Source organism: Crassostrea angulata, chromosome 2 (assembly GCF_025612915.1).
Source record: "Crassostrea angulata isolate pt1a10 chromosome 2, ASM2561291v2, whole genome shotgun sequence".
In the NCBI taxonomy this organism is placed as follows: Eukaryota; Metazoa; Mollusca; class Bivalvia; order Ostreida; family Ostreidae; genus Magallana; species Magallana angulata.
Window position 1 is genome coordinate 9,956,839 of NC_069112.1, and position 8,858 is coordinate 9,965,696.

Consider the following 8,858-nt stretch of genomic DNA (forward strand, 5'->3'; position numbering starts at 1 on the left):
CCATTGTGACCCTTCAGGCCTTTGATTTTACTGTTGGGAGGACAATGTTTAAAGAAAACAGTGAACGATATTTTTTTGGTAAACTTTATAGAAAATACAAAAAGAGACAATAACACAATGTCATGGAATGTTCGATCTAGTATTTTGGCCATAATTTTTAAAAAGAGGCCCATTGGCCACATCGCTCACCTATGGAACATTAAGAATGAAAAAATCAACTTAATTGAGTCATGCTACAAACTATCTCGACAATGTATAATAATATGTATATAGATCCTGTATAAATGAAATCCATTTTCCCTCTGGATACTCTTATGTCTATTATCACTCGTCCCTTTTCTAACAAGATGATTTTGTAGTCATCACATGCTGAGCACTGCAGTTCTAAAAAAGATTCCAAACAATTGCTAATATATGGAATATAGACCTACATCAAACTCTGAAGCCTTTGTGAGGCCCAATAATCATTCACAGGCCAAACTCTAAATAATTTTAAAGAATCAACAATATGTCAAAATTCTTGCATATAGGAAACAATATATAATATTTACATTCCACGTATATTTTGCATGTAAAGCTACTGCAGATATAGCACCATAACACAGACATGGTACTAAAAGGTTAAATGACGAGTTTTAATTGTTACGTCACAAACGTTGAACGCTGATAAATACAACGTCACAAGCGAAAATCAAAGTTCACGCTTGTGGCTGTTACAGTGGCTCTTCCATTAATTTGAACTTACCCATAGGATAGTACAGTAATTTTGAGGTATAATTCGCATTTGCGTACAAGGCAAGAAGATAAAAAAATGTAAATATAAGCATTAAATCCTTATTTTTCGAAAGATGTAGTCTCATAACTGCAACGGTGTGTGCAAACAAATTTTCATAACGCGCTTACGCGCATTATTCAATTTTTATGCACACACCGTTGCAGTTATGAGACTATATCTTTCAAAAAATAAGGATTCAATACTTATATATTACATTTTAGCTTTCGTGAATAATTAAAATGCTTTCCTTTGTAAAACTAATTCTTCAATGTGGGTCCACCCTACTCCTCAAGATTTGTTTTGAACAAATTTTAATCTACATTATCTGAAGTATAAGTATTTGTTTAACCATTTCTGTGCCACAGGGCCTATTTGGGCCTATTTGAATATCTACGTTAAGTGCCACAGGGCCTATTTGGGCCTATGACAATTTGAAAAAGTATACATTAAAATAAAAATAAAATATTAAATATATTCAGGTTCTGTTTTTCATCATTGATTTTTTAAATTTGTATCAATATACATCGTATGATCTATGTGTTTATAGTCTGTCCCAAGATATTTATGCTGCACATTTGGACGATTTTTAATAAAAATACACTTACCTGTGAAAGAAGTGCAATTGAAATAGTTGAAAGGGATATTTTCCAAGATAATTTCATTGACACATTATCATCTTTCACTCGGAAAAATTCACAGGAACGAAAACAGATTCCTTACGGAGATTTATAATGGGGAATGTCTACATCTTTTCTCCATTCGGAATACACTCGGAATACATCGCGCAATATTTCAACGTTATCACCCGGGCTTGCTGCAATACAAAATCTCCGTAGACATCACATTTTTTAGCATTGTATTGAAACCTGATAAGCTAACAGGGGCGTTTTGACTAAGAAATCTTGGAAACTTTTCATACTTTTGAATGAACATCGTTTGAATCCTGAGGTATTTATAAATATCAAACAATTAAGCCAAATGTGAATCCAAAATATCTTGGGACAGAGTATAGTGAAATACTGCTGATAACGTCACAACGTTAAAAATGACATCATAATAATAACGGCACTAGGTCAAACAGCGCCAACACGTTGTCTGCGTTTTACCATGACTGGCGTATCGTTTTTGTGAATAGATTCACAGGACTTTTCCGTCAGAACCGGAAAATAATATCTGTCCTAATGCACAACCTGGACCAAAGGAAATGCCCCCCCCCCCCCCCCAAGAGCAAGACCAATCTTACTTTTTTCTACTCTGCCATATAAACCTGGGGCTCGTTTAACATAACTGACTTTTGACCAATATCTATATTAAGTCCAAACATTTTATGTAAGATCTCATCATAAGTCATAAAATTGTCATATCTTAGGATAATCTTAAAAACTGTCAAGTCCAACTTTAACATGGCGAAAGCTAATACTTTAGTCAACCACCGAAGGACAAGTATAATTCGAGTGTGCGCGACTTTTTTTATTTTCATGCTGCCGTTAGTGCTGATTAATAATATAGCATTGAATCATGATTTTTTGAAGTATACACTCTCATAACTGCAGCGGTGTGTGCATACAAATTGAGTAACGCGCGTTAGCGCGTTATGAAAATTTGTATGCACACACCGCTGCAGTTATGAGAGTGTATACTTCAAAAAATCATGATTTAATGCTTATATTTACATTTTTTTTAACTTCTTGCCTTGTCTGCAAATGTGATTCATACCTTAAAATTCCTATCTTATCCTAAGGGTAAGTTAATATTAATGGAAGAGCCACAGTAACAGCCATAAGCGTGAACTTTGATTTTCGCTTGTGACGTTGTAGTTTACAGCGTTCAACGTTTGTGACGTCATAATAAAACTCGTCAATTTGACCTTTGACTACTTGTTGCATTTAGAGGCATTTAAACATCACGGAATTTAATGGAAAAACACAGTAGAATGTAAATATTATAGCATTGAATCATGATTTTTTGAAGTATACACTCTCATAACTGCCGCGGTGTGTGGATACAAATTGAGTAACGCGCGTTAGCGCGTTATGAAAATTTGTATGCACACACCGCGGCAGTTATGAGAGTGTATACTTCAAAAAAATCATGATTTAATGCTTATATTTACATTTTTTAACTTCTTGCCTTGTCTGCAAATGTGAATTATACCTTAAAATTCCGATCTTATCCTAAGGGTAAGTTAACATTAATGGAAGAGCCACAGTAACAGCCACAAGCGTGAACTTTGATTTTCGCTTGTGACGTTGTAGTTTACAGCGTTCAACGTTTGTGACGTCATAATAAAACTCGTCAATTTGACCTTTGACTACTTGTTGCATTTAGAGGCATTTAAACATCACGGAATTTAATGGAAAAACACAGTAGAATGTAAATATAATCAAATAAAACACATCGGTAAGAACCATGCGTTTTTTTTTTTTATTTAAAACATAAATCGGATAAAAAGCTACTACATACAGCATCGATCTCTGGTATTGTATAATATGCAAGAAATCGAGAGAATATGAATCGCATGAAGGAGATCGTGTGTCTTTTTTTTTTTTTACTTAGAATTGTAATATTGACAGAGCACCAAAGGAAGCATGTACTTTATATATATATTTTTTTCATTCAGAGTTAATTAATGAACGGCAATATAAACTGCGATACGCCAAATAAGGAGGAATGGGGCACTGCAAAATTACTTTGATATGATCCTAGAACAAAATTTTAGCCAGATGATCAACCTTAAAAAAATTCCATCTGGTGACATTTTACTGTAGTTTTCATGTGAAAGAACAAAACTGAATCTTTGGACAGAAAAACAAGAGATACATGTAATAACTTATTTGGAGATAATGGTGATGCTTTTTCGACCGTGTTCGAGATCAAGACTTCAGTGCACACCCTCACCCCCAGCGTGCGCGCTTCAAGTCCTATTGATACCTTCTTCGTATCTTCTGTCTCCTTCTTCAGAGCATTTCAAACAAGACATTCTTTCTTGAAACTAAATTTCAACCGTGTCTCTAAAATTGGACACCGCACATCATAGACATTTTTAACATGGATGGTTCTGACTGCACGGACTTTCAAGTCATTACCTGTTTTATGGTCACAAAGAGCATCTACTGTGTGTACATGCGCAAATATAGGGGTAAACGAAGGAAAGATTTCTAGGAGTCTAATATACTTTATGAAATACTTTCAGTTTATGTATAATTTTAGTATATAATATATATCAATGTTTTAATCACAAAATTTTATCATTATTATATTTTAGACAACTCAGTTGGTCAAGCGGATTTAATCACTAAAACAAACTGTAAGACCACAAGTTGGTAAAATAAACTCCTTAGCTCGAATCGAGATATAGAATCGTAAATGTTTTGCATTTCATAACTGTTATATTTCATCGTATGATGATGAGCTATGTGTAATCGTTAACTTTCTTAGGTCTATATTGTTTTTTGATTCTTTGAATATTAGAACTATAATATAAATCACAATCGTAGTATCGATAAATAAGCTAAGATATTAGAGAACATTAAGAACAAAATTATACATCTTTTTCCGAGAGGTCAAACGTTTACAACTGATGATCGTGATTGTCAATATTACACGTATGATGTGGTAAAAGTTTTTACTTTGTATGGAATAAAATGTAAAACTTAAGATAGTGTTCACCTGTCCGAGAAAAGGAAGATTTTAAAACATACAAATAATTTAAAGCTACATAGTCCGATTTTTTTTGGCTATGAGAGTATCAAATATTTTTCCATACATACCAAATCTGTTAGAAATATGCCTATTTACACAAGCAAAATCCGTCTACTTTCAAAGTTTGAATTATTTGAAGTACATAAAAAATTTCTGTATGAGAACACAAAAAACAAAACAAACAAACCAACTCCATATCTTGGGAATGTTTAGAAACGGAAACCGTTTGCTTTCGTTCCCGAATGTTAGGTTTATTCAACCCGCATGTGATGTATCGATTGTATACAAAACACTTCTCCAAATATTAGTGAATAAAATGTACCGACGGTTATTTTTTATAGAATTTTTTTTCAAAGTCATAATACAACCAAACCCGCCTTGACCTCAGCAGCGAATTTTATTATGAGACGAAAGAAATCAATACAATTTATGTCGTTTGTTTTTGTAAATAAATAGTGTACATCACTTTTGCATTAAAATATGGCTTAATTGACCTGGAAAACTACTGCAATGTCTATTAAGATACACATACTTAGCATAGCCATCGTATAAAAGCGAACACAAAATTTTAAATGAAATCGGGCATAGCAGCTTTACAAATTTCACGATAACCCTATATATTTATTCTATTTACGAAATCATTAATACAGTCATTTGGGGTATTTTGAATAACACTTTTTGTTCATCTTGATTGTAAAATATGTGTAAAAACGTTCGTCGTTTTGGTCCAACAGAAAGATCATACTCGTTCATGTGCGGACCTAGAAGGGGGTACATAGACTATTCCTTCCACCTTTTGGAAAATTCAAATTAATAAGATTACATAGCAAAATTTCCGAAATAGGCCTAAAACCCCCTCTCCAACCTTGGAAAACAATATTAACCCTCGGACACCCCTGGAAATGTTTTCTGGATCCGCGCATGCGGTAACAAACATACGCTGTATCAATTTTCTCGCTTAATAAAGCAATAACATACAATGTAATGAGAAATGAATATTGAACAGCGTTTTCATCACACAAATTCCCTTTACTGAGGTTAGCGAGAAGATTTTAATCACAAAATAATTTATTAATGTATGTCATTTGCTCTTTAAACTCTAGAGATATATAAATCAAAATTGAAAGTGGGGGGGGGGGGGGGGCTAGACTAATCTTCAGAAATATTGACAAGCAAATAAAAATAAAAAACTAATTCCCAAAATCATGAAAATCCTAATCCATGGGGGGGGGGGGGGGGGGGGGGGGGGGTTACGTATACTTCCAACAAAAAAAGAATAAATGCTTACCTTCCAAAACAAATTTTTTTGGGGGGATCATGATATTCCTAATCCAAAGGGGGGGGGGGGGGGGGTAGTAGTATACCTTTACTTCCCAAATATTCTTACCTACCAAATAGAATTTTTTTCCCAAATCATGACATTCCCAATTTCGGGGGGGGGGGGGGGGCTAATATGCCTATAACTCCAACTTCTCAATGTTTTAATCCTTTCAAGGTAAATTTAGGAACGATTATGTTTCCTGCGAGAAAAACTGGGGGGGGGGGGGGGGGGGGCTGAACCCTTTATGATGCTATGTGCCTAATGGTTTGGTCTAACTTTGCAAAAAAAGCCGATTCCGACGCCTATGTAAATAACATTGCAGGTAGTGACTGTTGAAGAGTTTCATTTGTTCATGTTTTGTACATTGCAGAGCAATCGATACATCAAACTTTCTAAAACACGGAACGCGGGGTGATTCGAAATACCCCAAATGACTGTACGAGCATAAACTTGGATGGGCGTTTATGCTTGCGCGATTTCATAAAAATGATTATTAAAACGAACAAGGAATTGCTTACCAATCTAGCACAGTCATTCTTTGTCTGTCTGTCTGTCTGCGTATCTAACACACATTAAAAATCAATTCCTTTTTGCGAATTTCTTAAACTGCTTCATGATAAACCTTTACAGCTGCAGCCAGCAATACCCGCCTCTTGACCACTAACATATTTGCGTTATACTAATTAATTAGTTTTTGAAAATTATCCGCTATTAATGACAATGATTGTTATAAAAATATCGTGTTAATGATGCATACAGGCTCTAAAACAATGTAAGTTGGTTATATAAAATCGCTTTAAAACATTTGGTGTTTTGCTTTTGCTTACACATATAGTTTACTGTTGATCTAATACCGAGCGCAGCGAGAGGCGGGCGAAGCCCGCCTCGCGAAGCGAGGATTGATGGTAACACGTATATATAAGAAAATCAGTGAAAAATGAATCAGGGGTACTAAGGCCAAAAAAAATTTCTTCCAGCCCTGGGCGCCGCCATATTGGCAGCCATTTTTTTGTTTAAGTTAGTTCGATCATTGATTGACTAGTACTAATCGATGTTTATTGCCCCTGAACTGGATTAAATAAGTTCCAGTGTTTCAATAGAAGGTAATTTGAATAAAAAGAAATTAAAAAGGAAACCAGATAAGTTTCAATAGTGCTTCAATCATGAAACGCGACTTTTTCTATGTATGTCTTATCAAATTATCAGATGGAAAATAAAAACATTAACGTCAAGGAACTGATCTTTTAGATACTGAATAAAGTATTCAAATTTATGACAGCGGCATTCATATGAATCAAATTGATGAACAATGAAAGAAATATAAAAAAAATTGGAATCGCGTAACTCTCTTCGGCTATTTCCGTAGACAAAACTTGAACGTTTTACATCTGATATATGACGTCATAATGTAGACAGCTGAGCACGCGACGTTTAGTTTAATGATTTGAGTAGGCAACCAGGCAGGCGGATCCTACTGTGTGCGTTTTAAATAGATTTTATCACACAACAATCAAACTGCATTGTGATAAATCTGCGCTCGGTCCAACGGTCACACCGTTTACATATTATGGTTTGTACATGGTCAGTAAATCCCATACGGTGCGAGACCGAATAAAGATGTTTTAAAAATAAATGTCCACATTATCCGGGGGAAAAACTTAGTTATTGCTATTTAGACCATATACTTTCGTGATAACTATTTGATAATCCCTCCCCATCAACTGAAGATTTTTAGTTCCATTTTTCACAATTTGAGGGAAACTCTGGTGTGAAAAACATGATTAAGTTTGCATTGCATGTCACAAGGTTAGCAAAACAGAAATTCGATAATTTATGATTTTTTTTATGTAAACCTACTTAAACTCTCTCTCTCTCTCTCTCTCTCTCTCTCTCTCTCTCTCTCTCTCTCTCTCTCTCTCTCTCTCTCTCTCTCTCTCTCAGGAATAAGATAGATTTTTTCATCGTGAAATTTATGTCTCATATTTATGCAAACAAAGAAATAAGAGATATATGCGTTAGATCTTATAAAACTAATTACAATTTCAATAAAAAAAATCACATGTATGCGTGGATTATAATACAATTTCAATAAAAAAAATTCACATGTATGCGTGGAATTATAATAAAGGATTGACAGGATAAGAAAGTGATTACTTTAAAAACTGCACGTATTTGTTAAAGCTTGGGAACATGCATCATTAATAAAGTAATTTATATTTTTTGAAAGCCGTGGTTTTCTTTACATTTCATTTTCATTTACGACGCTAAAAAAGGAAGACAAAAAAATGGCGTAACGTCTTATTTGAAATGACAGAGAAAAAGATAAAAAAAAACAAAAAACCATTGTTCCGATAATAACATTAGAAATTATCAATTAAACAAAAAACTGCATCCTGCAACGCTATATAAATGGTACGGCGCGTTGTGCCAGATTGTTACGTCAAAACATGAATTTGATAACGTCATGCTTGGCACTGAAGCGTAATAACGTCTTTTTTTGACGTGGCAGCGAAAGGGTTAAAGTGACTTTTAATTTTGTAATGTATATAAGCCCTGAAATATCATAAAAAAATAATATAATTTATATCAAAGTATATCAATCGTACAATATATATATATATATATACATATATATATATATATATATATATATATATATATATATATATATATATCGCATAGCACCCTAACTCCGTCACTACCCTAACTCCGTCACTTTCGGGAAACTCCTCGCCGTTTGAAATCAAGTGCGATTATGACGTCATTTTTTGCATGTCAAAAATCTTCAATCAAATGTCAACAATTTACAACGGTTAAATTTAAGAATGTGTTCAAACATAACAAAATTACATCTTGTTCATTTTATGCAACAAAAATTGCGTGAAATCAGCTAACACTTTTTCACGGGTGCACTAAAATAACGATATTTCTGACATGCGGACCAATTTGATTATTTACGGTGGTCAGTCATTTTAAGAGAGGTCAAGATGAAACATTTCACGTGTAATTTATTTTTTATTGAGGTTATTAATACATTTTTTTCAGTCCGCAATAGCGTTT